This window comes from Podarcis melisellensis (genome assembly GCF_964234715.1).
Source record: "Podarcis melisellensis genome assembly, chromosome: 6".
NCBI classification, from domain to species: domain Eukaryota; kingdom Metazoa; phylum Chordata; class Lepidosauria; order Squamata; family Lacertidae; genus Podarcis; species Podarcis melisellensis.
The window spans coordinates 67,056,195-67,073,000 of record NC_138538.1 but is presented as its reverse complement, the minus strand read 5'-3'; the positions used below and the strand labels follow the sequence as shown (position 1 = coordinate 67,073,000).

General features: G+C 43.9%; 1 long non-coding RNA gene across 2 annotated transcripts in view; it reads left to right on the top strand.

The window, feature by feature from the left end:
* LOC309371549 overlaps positions 1 to 16,806 on the top strand; it is a 53,616-nt gene that overhangs the window by 24,712 nt on the left and 12,098 nt on the right. Inside the window, exon 1 of one of the 2 annotated variants that reach the window (XR_014169184.1) lies at positions 7,081 to 7,295. The exons of the other annotated variant lie outside the window; for it this stretch is intronic. This is a non-coding gene — a long non-coding RNA (uncharacterized lncRNA). Of the gene's footprint in view, positions 1 to 7,080; positions 7,296 to 16,806 lie in introns of those variants that run through there. 2 annotated transcript variants of the gene reach the window in all.

Here is a 16,806-nt window from a genome sequence, read left to right as displayed (position 1 = left end):
TATTACTATTTTATATTTTTTTATGTACACTATTGTGAGGTAGGTGGGTATAGGATCATACCAGTTTCCATTAATTTGAAAATGCCTCCTCTGGTATACAAAGGCTGATTAAAATGCTATTTACATTTGATTTGTAATCAGGTCATTTCACCTTCTTCTTCCATAACACTAAATAGGTTTTAAAATTCTGTTTTTAACCTCCAAGATGCTGCTAATATGTGATCTTACCATTAACTATCTTACATTGGGTTGTTATTGGTTTTGTTTTTATTATGTATTTTTGTGGTTTTATCTTGTGGTTTCATCTTGTGAACTGCCCTGAGACCTGTGGGTATAGTGTGGTATACAAATTTAATTAATGATAATAATTACAAAACTAACTTTTGTCCTTTATTCATATTTTGCTTCCTTCTTCAGCAAGTTGTGTACTGATTTTCCTATTTGATTTTCTAAATATTTCCTTCTTTCTTTGGATATCAGACTAAACAGAATACTTCATTTTAAAAACAGAAGCAAAGTATTACTTTCCATAACTGTAATATTTTATTTTTTACCTCTAATCTTATTGCAATATTCTTACTGTAGAGCTTTCTCTGGTGTGCTTTGTGAGTTTGTCAAGGATTCTAGGCTTCTGTTTGCTTTGTTTCATTGCCATCAAGATTTTCCTTAGTGTCTAAAGCATTTCCCAATTTGTTATGATCACAGCAAATTAAAAAGAAAAGAACAAGAATTACACATAATTTAGTGGGACTACAATGGGAAGGAACAACTTGAAATTCTTCATCTGCACCAATTTACTAACCAAGTATTTACAGCCAAGATGCCTATCTGAAGCTTGATGTTTTTGTAACCCAGACTTCCAAGGAATGCAAGGAGAGCCTATTAAAGCACTTTGTCAGAAAGGGGAAAAAATATATAGAGAGATTTAGGGCAATACATCAGCAAGATAAGGATCTCACATTAAGATGACCTTTATGTGTGAAAAGCAGCTTTTCTTGCAACCAGCTGCCAAACCTGCTTTGACCTGCCACAGGTCCCAAGGCTATTCAGATATGATGTATTAGTTTCTTTCTTGTCTCAAGCAATTCTCAGAGTTAGTGCAATCAACTTGTATATTGCCACCTGCAAAGCTGGCTTTGGAGGAAAAAATCTGAGAAAGGCAAAAAAAAACACAAGACCCTTCTGCGTATGTTTACTCAGAAGTAGGCCCTAGTGAGTTCAGTGGGGCTGATTACCAAGAGATTGAGTATTATTTATAGTTTTCTTTTATTCTGTGCTTCTATGAAGGAGATCAGGACAACATGTGTGTGTCTCCTCCCCCTTTTCACCCTACAACATCCCTGTGAGGCATGGAAGGCTGACAGACAGTGAATGGGTCAAGGTCACCTTGTAGTAAGCTTTGTAGCTGCAAACTTGGTTTCCTTGGTTTAACCACGCATACACGACACACGACATGTGTCTATCCCTTTCATGAGACTTGATCTCCCTTCTTTCCATACGTAATGGAAACAGAAAGTAAAGCTCTCTCACCAGTCCTAGGTAAAGGTAAAGGGACCCCTGACCATTAGGTCCAGTTGCGGACGACTCTGGAGTTGCGGCGCTCATCTCGCTTTATTGGCTGAGGGAGCTGGCGTACAGCTTCAGGGTCATGTGGCCAGCATGACTAAGCTGCTTCTGGAAAACCAGAGCAGCGCACAGAAACGCCGTTTACCTTCCCGCCAGAGCGGTACCTATTTATCTACTTGCACTTTGAGGTGCTTTTGAACTGCTTGGTTGGCAGGAGCAGGGACCAAGCAATGGGAGCTCACCCCGTCGCAGGGATTCAAACCACTGACCTTCTGATTGGCAAGCCCTAGGCTCTGTGGTTTAGACCACAGCGCCACCCGCATCCCTCCCACCAGTCCTACAAACCCGTTAAAGCATATTCCCCCTCCAGGAATCCTGAGACCCAGGATTTGCAGGGGGAAGGAAGTGTTGCTTTAAATGTGTGGGGTGTATGCAGACAAAGTCCTATACTGTCTATGATTTACTTTCTTTCTTCAGTCTAATCTAAAGCCACAAACACAGTATATGGCCTTGGGAAAACTACCCATCCTGCCTATAAAATAATCCCTTTGAACAGCACCAATATTCTGTCAGAACTGAGCTAGACTCGGTAAATAAATTAAACACAGGTGTGTGTGTGTGTGTGTGTGTGTGTGTGTGTGTGTGTGTGTATATATATATATATATATATATATATATATATATATGCTTTCGTAGATTTTCACGGGTACATGTGGAGGGTGGCTGGGCTTCTGGCGTTTCTCTAGTTTGTGGAGTTTGTTGGTGTGTGTGTCTGTCTTATGTGAGGTCTCCGTTTCAGCTCTCCAGACGGCTAGTTGTTTGCATTTGTCCCAGAGTGCAGGGTGGATTTTGTTACAGAGTTTGAGGTGAAGAGTGAGCAGATCTTTGTTGGTTTGGTTTAGTAGGTATCTTTTCTTGTGTAGTTCGTTTCTGATTAGGGATAGTTCAGTTCGTTTCAGGATCCTTTCGGTAGCTGGGGTTTTAGAGTGGAATTTAAGTTGGAAGCATGTGGGAATTAAGTTGTTGTCTCGGCAGTTGCGTAGGAACAAGAGATCACATAAGATGGTGGCTCTTCGGACTTCTAGTTTCTCGTAGGTTCTTGTCAGCTGGAAGGTTTCCTCCCCGTAGAGGTGAGATATTTGCTTTCGTAGATTTTCACGGGTACAGCATTTGAAAAATGTTGTCAATGAGGCCCACCAAAGGGCCTTTGAGGAGTGGCTAAATGCAGGCTCTAGGCACAAGGTATGTCAGACCTCTCTCACTCCCCAAGCCAACACCATCTCAGACCTGTCACTCCTCTGTTAATGTGCTTGTCTTGGATGGGGGAATGGGGGGGGAGGGAGGGAGAGGGGGTGGCAGTGAGGACTGGGATAATGCTTTTTTTCTTGAAGACAAAAGGAGGCTGCCCACCTGCCTGCATAAACCCCTGACTGATTGTTTTTATAAAAAACGACCAGGCAGACAGAAGGAAGCTGAGGAATATTTACTAATAAAACAGTCTTTGTTTGCAGAAGAAAATGCAAATATGGGGGTTAAATTAAAACACTCTCGCTCACACGCTGGACCTTATTTAAGAGCCAATTCCACAAGGACATTGCATCAGTAGGGTATGTACTAAGGGTTAATTCACTGTGGGTTAAACCACAGAGTTTGCCGATCAGAAGGTGGGCAGTTTGAATCCCTGCGATGGGATGAGCTCTCGTTGTTCGGTCCCATCTCCTGCCCACCTAGCAGTTCAAAAGCACAAAGTGCAAGTAGATAAATAGGTACCGCTCCAGCGGGAAGGTAAACGGCGTTTCCGTGTGCTGCTCTGGTTCACAAGAAGCGGCTTAGTCATGCTGGCCACATGACCCGGAAGCTGTACACTGGCTCCCTCGGCCAATAAAGCGAGATGAGCGCCACCACCCCAGAGTTGTCAACAACTGGACCTAATGGTCAGGGGTCCTTTACCTTTTTAATTCATGCTATTGTCTCTTATGTTTCCTTTCCATCTAGGGCAGGCTTTGCCACCCTGCTGTGCTTCGGATGTCATTGAACTACAATTCCCATCTTCTCTGACCATTGACCTTGCTAGCTTAGGCTGATGGGAGTTGTTGTCCAATAATATCTGGTGGGCCACAGAGTTTATTTAGTCTAGACTGAATGGGAAATATTCCTATTTAGCCTGCCACCTACAAACCATCTTTCTGATATGCTTATGTTGGTGTGTGTTGCCTTGCAATCGGAGCACACAGTGCAGCATTCAGACAATGGTATTTTTCTATATTATATCTGCTTTGGGATGAAAAGAAAGTGATTGTATAAATGGTTCCCTGGTGAAAAATAGGCAAATGGAGGCAGCAGCTGTAAGAGACAGATGGGGCATACATTATACAACTTAAAACCATTTCTGAAGCAGATCTGAAAAAAGTATTCCAAAACAGCAACTAGGATTGCATGCATTCTGAACTCATAGGTTCAGACATTTCCACTTAGAGGATCATTTATGTCTTACTTCGGTACAAAAGAGTACAGTTAATAATGGATTCTCTTGCAAATTGTGTCACGGAAATAGGTGCCTTTGTTCATCTTTGATCTTTAAAATGTCAAGCTATTTTTAGGAACTACACTGTAAAAAGCCATTTAACATTTTGGATGTGGCTGCAGAGTTAATACTTATTACAACTGGAGACCTATAGCGACAAGCTTTGCCTTACGGCTGACATCTCGTTTTCTACATGAAGGATGTTCCGTAAGAGGGTTGGGGGTATGGTTGAGCATTTCACCTTCTGAGCCTCCACCTGATGTTTAGTGATATAGAACCTAGGTTCCACTAGACACAGGTTCCACATCAGGTAAAATTAGGCCAAAGCTTTCATAAGCCTGGTCTCCATAGACCAGACCCTCCAAGTGGGATAGTCCTGGATTTACAGAAGCCATTCCAGTTTCTGATTTGATCCTGGAATGTGCCGCTTTTCCTTAGGACGTCCCTATTTTCACTGGAGAAATGTGGGAGGGTATGGAGGATGCCCTTATTTTCACTGAAGAAATGTTGGAGGGTATGGAGTTATGCGACCCCTGAGCTAAGAGGATAAGTAACTATACAACCTTTAGAACAGTGTTTCCCAAACGTTTTTGGGCAACGGCACACCTGTTTACTGAAAAAAAATCTCGCGGCACACCACCATTAAAGCCCCGCCCCGTGACGTCAGCGCGCAGCGTCACGCCGGGAGGGACGCACAAAAGTGAAAGTTTTTTCCCTCCCCCTTGCTGGGGAACCTCCAAGCTTTGGGGGTGGGAGGAGGCAGCAGAGCGAGGGACTGAGGGACGGCGGCAACTGAGGCGGCGGCGGCTGAGGCAGAGCTGGGAAGGGGGTTTCCAGGGGACACGGCAGCTCCTCGAAAGGCTTCTCTCAGCTGCGCTCAATCCGCCTCGGAGAGGATTTCCCCTCCGGTCCCATGCGTTCGTTTGGGGCATCGCTCCGGCTGCTCCCTCTCCCGCCGCGCAGGAGCGATGCCTCTCTCTGGCTCTCCCTCCGCGCAGGCTGAGGGAGGGAGGGAGGGGCGCGTGTGACCCGTCTCTGCTGGGAGACCAAACCCAGCGAGGCAGAGTCGCGCGGAGGCGCCCAGGCAGCGCTGCCGGCTGCGAGGAGGAGCGCCAGGCAGCAGCAGGAGGCGCGGCCTCTCCTCGCCGCCGCCGCCCCGCCTCTCGCCGCCCGACTCGCCCGCCTCCCTCCAGGCATCTCGCGGCACACGAGGCAACGTCTCACGGCACACTCGTGTGCCGCGGAACACCGGTTGGGAAACACTGCTTTAGAAGACATCTGAAGGCTAGCCCTGTATAGAGAAGGGTTTTTTAAAAAAAATGTTTAAGGTTTTTATATATGTTGGAAGCCACCCAGAGTGGCTGGTCAACCCAGTCAGATGAGCAAGGCATAAATAATAAAAATATTATTATTATCATGGAATCATTGGGGATATGCTGGAGTGTGTTAGAGAAGCCTTCCCTACCTCATGTACTCCTGTAGTTTTGGACTACAATAGCCCTGCTGCTTGGGGAGAGTGTTCTTCCATTCAGGTCTTGCTTGGGCTTCCCACAGGTATCTGCTTGGCCCCTGTGAGAACAGGATGCTGGACAAAATGAGCCATTGGCCTGACCCCGAAGGCTCTTTTTATGGTCTTATGATGGGGAATCCTAGAATACCTTTTTTTAAAAAAAACACCAGTCTCTACTATAGTTTTGTTAAGCAGAATAACAGCATTTTACTATTTGACCTAACTGTAACATGTGGATGAGGATAAATATGTTGACTTTTTGGATGCTGTGGGAATTTGTTTTTTAGGTATGTATTCCATTTTCCTGCAGTACTCCTGTACAGTGGTATAAGACAATGCCATGTATAAGATGACCCCTATTTTTTTTGGACCGCAACACAAAAAATGGGAGGGGGAATTTGCATTGCCAAGGCCACCAGTTGTTTGCACACTCGTCGCCAAAACCCCACCTGCCCACTCGACCTCACCGCTGTCATAAATCAACCGCCCAAGTGCTGAAGACACAGCCAATCATCATCAGACGTTGCCACAGCCACCAATCACATGCCCAATTTCCTGCTGGCTGCTGCCACCAATCCCCTCCCCCCACTGCTATCTGTGTATAAGACGACCTGCAATTTTGGCCTATTATTTCTATGGAAAAAATATCGTCTTATACACGGGAAAATTCGGTACCTTGGTTCTCAAACTCAATCCATTCCGGACGTCTGTTTGGCTCCCAAAAACCAAGACACGGCTTCTGATTAGCTGCAGGAGCTTCCTGCACTCAAGTGGATGCCACCTCGGACGTTTGGCTTCTGAAAAACGTTCTCAAACCAGAACACTTACTTCTGGGTTTGCGGCATTCAGGAGCCGAATTGTTTGGGAGCCAAGACATTTGGTAACCAAGGTACCACTGTATTTCTCTATCTCCTAATTAACTTCTAGGATACTAGCTGATATATGACATTTATTATATGAGTTGTAGAAAAAAAAGCCAGTTCTCTAGTACGCATTCCTATGATGCATTACGTATTTTGTAGTAAGGCACCTAGAAAAAAATATGAGAACTTTGCACCTCTAATCTAAAATTGAAAACCCCTTAGACAAATGTCTGCTTTGCATGTACATGGTCCCAATTCCCAGCATCTCAGGATAGGAAAGACCCCTTCTTGAAATTCTGGAGAGTCTGTGTAAGCAACAATGAGTCAGTTGGTCAGTGTAGACAAGACTGAGTTAGATGGAACAATGGTATGACTCGATATAAGTGAGTATCCTATCCTGCCTAGTTCTTCCCTCTCAGCAACAAACCATTGCAGAGGTTCTCCACAAATCCTGGTGCAGCTGTACATCAGCAAGCGTCCAAGCTCTGGTAACATCTATACAGGTGAATTGTCGGGATCTCAGTTCCACTTTAACTGTCTGTATCTCCAGCATACCATGTGCACCAGCATTCGGGACTGCCCTGGTTTTGACAACCTTTTCTCATTCTTCCAGTTTTGCACCAAAGAGCTAAAGCAGAAGCCCAGGGAACCCCCGGGGGAAGGGGCTACACCTATGGCAAAATCCCCTTGGAAGTGTCCCTGCCGAAATCCTATTGGAAAGGATGAGCGCTACATCTCAAGCACCACCCTTATATTCAGTGGGTGCTGTGCAGGAGGAATCCTTCCTGGGGCATCATACCCCAGACTATCCAAAAGGTTAAAAAGACCTACGGTAATTATCTTGTATTTACTATAGGAATAATCATACAGGGCTATATATATATATATATATATGTTTTGGATGGAGTGCGTTTTGCTGCAGGCATGTTTCTAACAGTCCATCTGAATATTTTATTTGCCTCATGATCCTACTTCCCTACATCTGGCCATCATGCTGCTTTCTCATTTTTCCTCGTATTGCAATATAAAATCTGGCAGGGCTTTTGGTTCTCTCGCAGCTCATTAACACTGTGTCCACATCATCAGCTTTTTCAGGGCCCCAGCCATTCACGTCTATGCAGTTAATGCTTTTCTCCCCAGAATCTAATATCTCTTTGAGAGCACTGGAAAGATGAAAGGCATCAAAAGTCTTGGAATGCATTGTACTTTTCAGTGGTGGACTGTGCCTGTCTGTTCTTTTCTGTGTGCGCGGTGAATAGCTTGTTGTAGTTTTGTTCAACAACAAAGCGATAGGTAAGAGAGACATTTCCCTCCCTAAACGACTAATGTGCATGTTAAGCGTTCTGGAAAAGGAACTTTTTTGCAGTCTTCTTTAAAAGATAGGGAGGTGGTCTCAGGTGGGGATGTTGTTGTGGGAGAAGTTTATAAGAGGGGGCTATTACTGTGAAGTCAGTAAGGCTGTTGTGGTACCAAGAATCAGGCTGGAAGCTCTTGCAGAATGGCTCTAACACTCTTATCCAAGTTGCCTGAAGCAAGGAATGCAGCCAAATAAAAGGGATCTCAGAAACCAAAACCAGAGACATTGGGAACTAACCAAAATTTGCCTGGATCACAAGCATGGATCTTTAGGTGACTGGAACAGGCACCCTCCCTTTCAACATTAAGGAGAGCCATGAGCTTCTCTCTACTAGCTCATACTATTTTGAAGGGCATAGATCCAATAGGCATGTCACTGCGTGCATTGTTGAGAGATCCCTGTCAGCACTTGAAAATGGTATGCACCACAACAGATCCAAGCAATAATGGTTTTAATGACACCCCTGGCTCAGTCTGTACCCTGCCTGCCACTGGGATAACCGTGTTGGGCTGGATGTGAGCAGACTGATCCACAAAACACCCAGCAGACCTGTTCAGTGGGATGCAGAGGACTCCACCTTTGCCATACCCTATGGCTACAAGCAAGCAATATTTATAGGGTACTTAGATCACCTGATTTGCAGCAAACATTCCTAAATCTAGTGACACCAGTCACTGGCTCATAGCAGGCAGAATGAAATATTTTCCCCCTCCATTGTTTTTGAATGTTGTACATTTCCCCTAAAATATCTATACTACCTAGTGTCAGAGACAGGACACTGGGATAGATGGCACACCATTCTGATCCAGACACCTCTGCTTATTATTTCCATTTATGTCCTGTCTAAAGCTGCAGCTCCACAAGCTAATTTTAATTTTATATCAGCTGGCAATTTATTGCCTGCTATTTAACAGATCTTCTATAATCCAATTACAGTAAGAAATCAAAATACCAATAGAATCGTAGCAATAACAGTAAAACACTGCAGCAGGGACCGATTAAAACCAAGAAGCAGCAAACAAAAATGGCAACATCATTATAAGGCAGTATGAAAAGGAAAGTATTAACTTTTCGTTTCAACAGCTTCCTATATCTGCCACAGACAACTTGGTAACCTAGGGGCTACCACCGAATAAGACCATTTGATGGGATTGCCAGCAGGGCTTCATCTCTAGAACTCGTCTCTAGAACTTCCGTCTCTAGAACTCAAGGAGCAAGAAGACAAACCCAGAAGACTAGTGTCACATGCCCACCCAACACTAATCTGCCCTTGTTATAGCTAATGGTGCCTGCATGAACATTGACCTGGTCTGGCCAAGGTGGTGCCATCTAGACAACAACTGAACAACAACTCCCATCATCCCTGGTCATTGGGCATGCTGGCTGGGACTGATGGGAGTTGGAATCCAACATTTGGAGGGGGGCACTTTAGCCATTCCTCACTTAGACACTGTACCTATCCAATCTACTGTTTTGTTCTTGCTGTGATAGCATTTCATTCACTGTAGCTAAAGTGCTGGTTTTACACACAGTCCCGCCATGCTGAAAGCACCTTGGCTAAGTACTGAGCATAAGATGTGGGTGGAACTCCCCGTGAAGTTCACAACCAGAAGTAAAACTCGCAGAAGCTTTGAACAACTGTTTCAAAATAATCACAAATATGCTTTCAAAGGAATGGCGCTGAAAGAAATAAGGGAGTTGGGTTCCCCCCTCCCCATACCTGCCATTGATGTTCCTCAAAACAGAATTCAACACTGATTAAGAATACATATTAAAGCCTCTTTGAAGAAAGGGTTAATAACATAACATTCTGAAGGCAGCATGGTGTCCCATGGATTCTCAATAATGAAAATTCAAATGTTCATTTTATTTTTTATTTTTTCAAAAAACAGCCTTTCTGTGTCCCTTTTCCCAGCTAAACCAAGATAATTGGTTTTTTGGGGGCTAATTTCTACAGCGCTTTAATAACACCTCCTGCTAGACGTCTCATGTAAACTCAGCAAGAGGAAGTGTCCAGTGTAATAGAAAGACTTCTGCTCATTTTAAAGCTCAAATTCATACTTTTCTGAACAAAGGAGATCCCTGCTGTTTGAGTTTGGCAACTGCCAGGCCAACTGCATTGGGGAAGATTGGATTAGGAGGGAGGGCTGGCTGTGCAGTAAAGTCTCCCTTCTCCAGCTGGATTTTTATGTAAATTCCACTACAGCCCTTGCTTTTTGGAGATAATGAAATGGATACAAAACACTTAGCAGTTTTCAAGTCAGCAAAATAATGAAGAGGGCAGGCGGTTAGCTGATTTAATACATTTTTTTTAAAAAAACATTTGGTCACTTGTGCGACTAAGGATTTCTATGTTACAATGACTTTCTCTGGTGCATGGGATTTTGATGTAACATTTCAGTCAAAGAGCTCACAGCTCTCTAAGTTATTAGTGATGTGTGAACATCCCCTATCAAGAGCTTTTCATGTATTAAACTCCAATAAGCTGCATAATTTGCCTAGCACTTCCTTGAAGGAACGGAGTCAACACTCCACAAAGGATAGCACTACTCAGTTGCTTGTAGGAAAAATAAATCCTTAACTTTACAGCTTAAACTTCACTGGGATAAGAAATACATGATTGGATAACTGGATTCAAAGAGCTAAGGATCCACAATGGCCCTGGGGAACAACTGGGCACAGAATCTAATTGAAGTGTGTATTATCTCCATTGGTGGTTGTACTGCTATGAGGGTAGAGAAACAGAACATTTGGAGCATCAACATTTTTTAACTTAACTGTAAAATTGTGGGTTCTTTCACATTTCGTAGTGATCAACCCTACACTACCACCAAGGGCACACCTAGAGAGCAGGACTGAAAAAAAATAGCTGTTTGTAGCATTCACACTTGACATTCTTATTTGTACACTTGAAAAAAATCTGCATAGGTGTACACCTAAAACACACAGGTATAATCTGTGAAGCAAACCACAGATTACAAGGAACCATTTGAGTATTCTTTTCTAGTTTCTTATGTTGAGAGTCAAAATATTGGTTTAGAAGACAAGGAGTTCCACATGAAGCTAGCTGACCTGTTTTCTTGAATTCAATGAGAACTAAGTTCAACTAGCAGTGTGGATTCAACTCAATAATTTTATCAGTGACCACTGAGGCTGGTGGGGCAGAAAGCAGGGAGGCCAATAACAAGCAGAGCTAACTAAGTCTAGCTTTGCCCCATCCTCCTCTTGTGTTTTACAAGGGCAACACCAAGACTAAGGAGAAGAAAGCTGACAGGCAGTGCCACCCCAGGACCAGATGTAAGGAAGAAAGCAGGTGGCTAAGGGCAAACTGAGCTTAGTCGGCCTGCACCCCATTCACCCTCATTGACCAGCCTTCACTGAATTTCACTGAAGTAGTGAATCATCAGATTGGAGATGAGTCTCTAAGCAATCTGTGGGTCCACCTAAACTCACAATAGATAGATGATAGATAGATAGATAGATAGATAGATAGATAGGCACACAGATAGATCTGGAGAGACTCAAGATCTCGGCCTCAGATATAGATAGAATGAAGTCATAATGCAAGACATCTGGTCACCTCATCTATTGAGTTTGGCAGCTGAATCCTAAACACATTTACTTAGAAGCAAATCCAACAAATTTAAACGGCATTTACGTCTGATTAACAGCTGAGCATGATTTCCTAGATGTAAGTCCCATTGAACTGAGGTCATAGTGATTTCTTAGACGGAAATCCAACTGAGTTCAATGGGGTTTACTCCCAACTAAGTGTTGCAGAATTGCAGCGCGAGACTGACACACTTCCTTGGGAACAATTCCAATTGAATTCAATGGGGCTTCTTTCTGAGTAGATCCATATTGCTTTACTCTGCCAGTGTGCTTAAGATCACAAGCAGAGAACAAGAGCGCAAGACTGCAGACATCAGATCTAGATAGAATGAAATCGCAATTCAAGGCACCTGGTCTTCATAGATCAAAAGGAATTGTCAAGTTCTGAACAGCCAAGGAGCTGTGCCTCTCCAACTGTTACGGTTTATTATGATGATTTATGAGGCCAAAAGGGGAATGTATGAATGAAAGTTTACAAGTTATGTTGTTTAGTGAAGTAAAATGCTTGAAAGCTGAAAATGTCAATTTGTGGACCACAGCTTTTAAAAGTTGTTTAGATCAGATGCCTGCAAAAAGTTAGTTCCATATTGTATCATTTAAGAATAAAATGTAATAGGGTTATTTGAAACGAACAAACAAAAAATGAATGAAAACATTTGTGAACAAATGGGATATATAACTCCAGAAACACTTGGCATCTCTCCTCTAAATGGAGAAGCTGTTTTTTCTCCACCAAAGCCATTGTTTCAGCTTTACTTCATACTTAGTGCTCTCCTGTTTTCCAAATATTTCATTGTTTTTCCTGTTGAGATTATATACTGTTTCTCAAGTAACCGAGTGTTACATCCTTTAAATGTGGGGCAGGGAACCCCTGGGCCATGGGCCAGATCCGGCCATGGCCTGATCTCATCCAGTCTGTAGCGTCTTTCTTGGCAGTGGAAGAGGCAACTGTGCACCATCAGGGCTGGTGCTGACTGGGGGAGGGGACAGTGGGGAGGAATGGAAAAGAAAAGGAGCAGCCGTGAGTGGCAAGTGATGTATTGGCAGAAGCCCAGGGGCAAAGCGTGATGAGATGAACCAGGGCGTGTGCAAGGAAGTGGACAGCTGGAGGAGAAAAAGGAGTGCACGAACCCAAAGCTTATCACGAGCAGCACAGAGCTTTGTAAGCTCAGACAATCAACTGATTGTCACCACTTCCAAAGCCCAGTGCACTGTTCTTTGATGACCCCAACCAGAAACTGATTGTCAGAAGTTGCAGTCAATGGTGCCTACAGATCCCCTTTTGGCCCAGCCCTGTCAGAAGGAAGGAAGGAAGGAAGGAAGGAAGGAAGGAAGGAAGGAAGGAAGGAAGGAAGGGGATGACAGAAAGGGGGTGATCCTGCTTACTTTTGACTCTAGCTCTGCCCACCATCACCTCTGGCTCCCACTTGGCTTTTCCTCACATAAAACAGGTCACAGAGTTATAAAATTGTAGAGTTGGAAGGTACCCCGAGGGCCATCTAGTCCAACCACCTGCACTGCTTTAAATATTTAACAGCAGGCTGTGGCATTCTATGTATCTCTTTACCTTTCGTTGAATAGGCGGGGTTGGGAAGGAAGAGGACATACATATGTGGCTCCACCTACAATCAGAGCAGTGCATGCTCTTTACCAGGGGTAGGCAACCTAAGGCCCATGGGCCACAAGCTGCCCACAGGGGTCATTTAATTGGCCCCCGAGCTTCCCCCGAACTGAGCCGCCCACTTGGCAACTCCCTGCGCGCTGCGGTAAGCCGGTGCAGCGCGACGCGGGGACTCATTTCCGTGGCACCAGAAATTGCGTCTGCGCATGCACAGAAGCCAAAAATCATGTCTGAGCAGACGCCAGAAATCATGGGCATGCGAGCTCATTTAAATAACCTCCATTTAAATAATGAGTGAGTGCATGAGTGAAGAACAGAAACAATTCTAGCTCAATTTTAAATCTATGAAAGCTAGCACACCAAACTCCAGCTATGTGACCTGCACAGCTCTGCTTATTCAAGATTTTCCTTGGCTCAGGGTGGATTTTTCAGGATCACTTTCTTCCTAAAGTGATCCTAAATGCAAACACAAAAACACACATACCCTGCTAGCCACTCTTATAGTGCTTAGAGCATGATTTTTAAAGAATAGCCTCTATCCTAAATTACCCATTAGTCTTTTACCTTATGTTCACAATCAGATGGGCTAAGAGCAGGCATAGACAAACTCAGCCCTCCAGATGTTTTGGGGCTACAATTCCCATCATCCCTGACCACTGGTCCTGTTAGCTAGGGATGATGGGAGTTGTTGTCCCAAAATATATGGAGGGCCGAGTTTGCCTATGCCTGGCTAAGAGGGTGTTACAGATTGGTAAAGACTTAAAAACATGCATCTGAAAGCAGCTCCCAAAACACACAGTTGAGCCTACCCCACACAGATGTAGATCACCTAGAGTTGTGGCCACTCCACCTCAGATGGCAGCTATTTATTTACATTTCTTTCCCACCTTTTCCTCCAGGGAGCTCAAGCTGGCATTCACGGCTCTCCCCTTCCTCATTTTAATCCACACCACAACCCTATCTTCCCACTCCTGCTACGATCAGCTCCCCTCCCTGTTGGTCTCCCAGCAGAACCCAAAGAGGTATGAAGATGGCAGAGCATAGACAAACAAGATGATGGAGCCTCAGATTGCTTGGGAAGGAAGGGGGGGATGGGATGACTTAGGGAGCTGTGGGAAGGTGGGGACTTACACTCCTCACAACTGCCTCATAGCAGCAAGCTCTAGGAGGACCTGTTGTGCTGATTAGGCCTGGCCTCCTAGACTGTCTTGTTTCTTTGAATAGTGTGAGTTGTTGCTGACCTGTTCCTGGCACCTATTCCTGTCAACTGCATTGCTTTCCCCAGGAATGCACTTTTTGTGTGTGTCTCTTTCTCAAGCCTCCCCCACTCAAAAAACAGAAACAACAGAAACCCAGCCCCAAACCCTTCTAACAACTTCTTGAAAACTTTGCATCCTCTTTTCACTGGAAGTTTGTAGAAAAGCGGGTAGGGAAGCCAAACGTGAGATGCCACCAAAGAAAATGATGCACTGTATGTTTTGTGCAAATTCTATTAAAATGCAGAAGCATCTGACTTCTGTTTGCTAACTATAGTATAATACAAATTAGCCGGCAGGCTGTATGAGTGCTATACCCTGCTTCCATGCCAGCATTGCTTAGTCCCAACGTATTAATGAGCAAGTGCAAAGATTTGAACAATCAGCATTTCGGTATTTGCATGCAAACTCTCATGCTGCGTAATTATACACAGACCTGGCACTCACATTAATTAGAGTTGATTTCTTTGTGACTGCAAACTGGTCATATCCTTAGCCGTTGCCATCATATGAAGTCATCAGCCTACATTCAATGTGACACTTTATGTCCCCAGCATTCTTAGCAATGCTAATAGGAAACAACTGTAAATAAGGCGATATTTTACAGAACAAGCTGAAGCTGGCTGTTGGTGGTGCAGTTGCTGTTGCGTGGTTGTGTGTGTGTTTTAATTTGATGCTGCTTTGTGTTGCAGAGAAAGAAACAAGCTATTTCTGTGTGTTTGCTTTGTAATTATCTGAAATAACAATGTAAACAAATTACTATACATTGTTCCAATGGATACCCGTCTACATTTGATTACAGATTACACAAAACTTGCTGCAGAAAAGAGGCAACTACAATGGAATGTTTATTTGGTGCTAACATACAATTAGTCTCTGACAATTTCAATGTTAATTAGAACTCTCTCTCTCTCTCCCTCTCTCCCTCTCCCTCTCTCTTTCATTCTCTCCCAATCTCCACCTTTCTGTTCCTACCAAATAGCTTTCCTTTTCTAAAAACACATCTCCCACAATTCAACCACAAAGAGTTTGGGTTGGCAGAGCAAACAGATTGCTGTTTCATTTGACTAAGATATCGGGCCAGAGAACACACATGCCATACTGGCATGCCACACATGCCAGCAGCCATACTGACATGCCCCAGAGACATAAAATGGTGGACATCACCAGCAGCACTTAGAATAGCCTTTTCACTGCTCCTGGCACAGGCCTACCTCACAGCAAGGCAGGGATAGGGAACCTGCCAGATCTTGTTGGACTTCAACTCCCATCATCCTTGATCTTTGGGAATGCTGGCTGGGTCTGTTGGGAGTTGGAGTCCCACAACATCTGGAGAGCCCAAGGTTCCCTGTCCATCCAGTAAAGGGAGGAAAAATGAAGTGGTGGACCCTCAGGCCATAGACAAATGCCCAGAGATGCCAAGCCTTCTTCCTGGGCCTGTCCACATTAAATACCTCAAGTGGAAGCACCTTATGGCTAGCTCCATGAAACAACAGGCACTCTTGATAGCAACCACCTTACTGCAAAGAAAGAAAAATGGATTCCTTCCTCACCATCTCAGAAGTCCTAAAAACACCAGAGCCGGAGGCCATTTAGGAGGTGACAACTTGAATTCAAGCAGCTAATTCCACTGGATAGCATAAGTGAATGAACTGTCCCTGTAATGCTGAACTATAAAAGGAAGGAAACATTAATGTGGAAGTGGGCTTTACAGTGATGCAAGACCCTCAAGACCATTTGGACTGCAGAGCCCTTTTGCTGTGTTAAACTAACAATATAATAATTCCAGCATAATAACTTTTCAGAGAGCTAGCACTGGACTCTGCAAATCAATAATGAAATATCCCCAACCATTCACACCAAGGTACTGGAAGCCTGAAGATATATTGACATCCTAAGCTGAGCTTGAATATCTGAATATCTGCACTAAATACATCTTTCCCCCATAAATTTGCCGACTCTGAGCTTGGAATACTTATGTCAATAAGATTTTGGTGATGGTGACTCCTATGCATTTAATATGGTGCTAGGCACTGTATAATTAAGGCAGCAATCTTACACACTCTGACATAAGACTAAGACCCATTGGAATTGATAGGACTTGTTTCTGATACATAAGACCACACTATTATAGTCTCTCCTAACAGAATCTGATTTAACAAAGCTGTTCTTATTAATATAATTACATATGCAACATTATAATCTCATATGCACCTGTCACTTAAAAAAAGAAGCAGCCTGCATTGAAAAGCATATCCCACAATTGCAACCACTGAGACAGTTAAGAAAGGACCATTCATTTGAAATTCTCTGTTTAATGCATATTAACAAGTTGAAACAAAGGCAAGCTGGGCATGTAGCTAATAAACTGTTTGCAGATCACCAGCAAATGCTCAATGGACCATCAATTCAGCCACCACATTTCAAGCCCGTTTGTGGCAGCTGGGAACCAGCATTGCTATGGAGTCTGTGTTGCTATGACAAAGGCAGTATGCAT